Raw genomic sequence first — 2,451 nt, forward strand, 5'->3', positions numbered from 1 at the left:
TCCGCTCAGGCCGCGCTTCCGGAGTGAAGACCCCGCCGCGGGCGGCGCCGGGAAATCCGCCACCATAGAGAGGGAGTGGCTGGCTCCCGTCGGAGGTGAGGGAGTCCTCCAGGTGCTAGAGAGGACGGCAGGGTACCATAGAGGCTGCGGCGGGCCGTAGAGCGCCCGCAGCAGGTAGAGTTAGGGTCCCTAGCGGGGATGGCGGAGCGGCTTGAGTTTATCGGTTCTGTCAGAGGGGGCAGGGGTACCGAGCTCGGTGAACCTCACCCTGCGCCCCCCGGGGGGGCGGGGGCTGACGTCGGAGTGCAGGTCTGGTGCAGAGAAGGAAGCACGTCCTCAAACTGCAGTTCTCAGATGCATGTAACCCCACCTGGGCCGCCTAAAATCACCCGTGTCCAGGGCCCACTTCGCACCAAATAAATGAGAATCCCCGAGGCTAGGACCCAGGCATCGGTATGTCGTGGGAGTGTGTAATTTCCTCGGTTCTGTCTCGTCAGCAAGAATTTGAAGCGACGGAGGTTAAAACCCTTGGATAGCTCCGTGTTACAGTTCTGTTTTATTTAGAAAATAAAGGAAAATACATCTTCCAGGCGTGAGGGAATGCCGACCCAAACGGCGCGAAGACGGGGGAGAGACAGCGCCCCAGCCCTTAGGCTCCTCTTTTTATATGTTTTTCCCTCCCCTGGGCCTGCCCTATGTAAATTGGACTCGCCAGGAGTGCTGTTTGGTCTACCTGAGGGCCTCACTCTGGTCCTCAGACCTTCCTTTGTTCTGTTTTCTTGGGCTTTCCCGTTCCTTGTGTTTTAGCCACCGCCATTCTGGGCTCCTTTTTCCTATTCTAACTACGTAACAGGTCCATTGTAGAATTCCCCTGCGATTTCCCTGTGCAGGCAGGTTTGAGAGCCAGAGTTCAAGAGGGCTTTCGGGTGAGTACAGCTGTGCGGAGATCCCTGAACTGTCTCTGGGGTTGCAGAGACCAGCGAGGCTCCTTCTTATAGAAAGAGGAGTCAAGTATACAGTATGTTTTATTCACCTCCTGTTAGATTCCCCCACAATCACAGACAACTACCCAATATGATCACACGGACCACAGGCTTGTCTAAATGAAACTAAGCCATGCCATGTGGGGCCACCCAAGACGGACAGGTCATGGTGGAGAGGTCTGACAATGTGGTCCACTGGAGAAGGGAATGGCAAACCAGTTCGGTATTCTTGCCTTGAGAACCCCATGAACAGTAGGAAAAGACAAAAAGAAAGGACACTGAAAGATGAATTCCCCAGGTCGGTAGGTGCCCAATATGCTACTGGAGATCAGTGGAGAAATAACTCCAGAAAGAATGAAGGGATGGAGCCAAAGCAAAAACAACACCCAGTTGTGGATGGGATTGGTGATAGAAGCAAGGTTTGATGCTGTAAAGGGCAATATTGCATAGGAACCTGGAATGTTAGGTCCATGAATCAAGGCGAATTGGAAGTGGTCAAACAGATGACAAGAGTGAACGTTGACATTCTAGGAATCAGTGAACTAAGATGGACTGGAATAGTGAATTTAACTCAGATGACCATTATATCTATTACTGTGGGCAGGAATCCCTTAGAAGAAATGGAGTAGCCATCATAGTCAACAAAAAAGTCCGAAATGCAGTACTTGGATGCAATCTCAAAAACGACAGAATGATCTCTGTTCGTTTCCAAGGCAAATCATTCAATATCACAGTAACCCAAGTCTATGCCCCAAAAAGTAACACTGAAGAATCTGAACAGTTCTATGAAGACCTACAAGGTCTTCTAGAGCTAACACCCAAAAAATATGTCCTTTTCCTTATAGGGGACTGGAATGCAAAAATAGGAAGTCAAGAGAAACACCTGGAGTAACAGGCAAATTTAGTCTTGGAGTACAGAATGAAGCAGGGCAAAGGCTAATAGATTTTTGCCAAGAGAACACACTGGTCATAGCAAACACCCTCTTCCAACAACACAAGAGAAGACTCTACACATGGATGTCACCAGATGGTTGACACCAAAATCAGATTGATTATATTCTTTTTAGCCAAAGATGGAGAAGCTGTATACAGTCAGCAAAAATAAGACTGGAGATGACTGTGGCTTAGATCATGAAATCCTTATTGCCAAATTCAGACTGAAATTGAAGAAAGTGGAGAAAACCACTAGACCATTTAGATGTAAATCAAATCCCCTATGACTATACAGTGGGAGTGACAAATAGATTTAAGGGACTAGATCTAATAGAGTGCCTGATGAACTATGGATGGAGGCTCCTGACATTGTACAGGAGACAGGAATCAAGACCATCCCCAAGAAAAACAAATGCAAAAAAGCAAAATGGCTGTCTGAGGAGGCCTTACAAATAGCTGTGAAAAGAAGGAAAGTGAAAAGCAAAGGAGAAAAGGAAAGACATACCCATTTGAATGCAGAGTTCCAAAGAATAGC

Source organism: Bison bison, unplaced genomic scaffold (genome assembly GCF_000754665.1).
Source record: "Bison bison bison isolate TAMUID 2011002044 unplaced genomic scaffold, Bison_UMD1.0 scf7180017863815, whole genome shotgun sequence".
NCBI classification, from domain to species: Eukaryota; Metazoa; Chordata; class Mammalia; order Artiodactyla; family Bovidae; genus Bison; species Bison bison.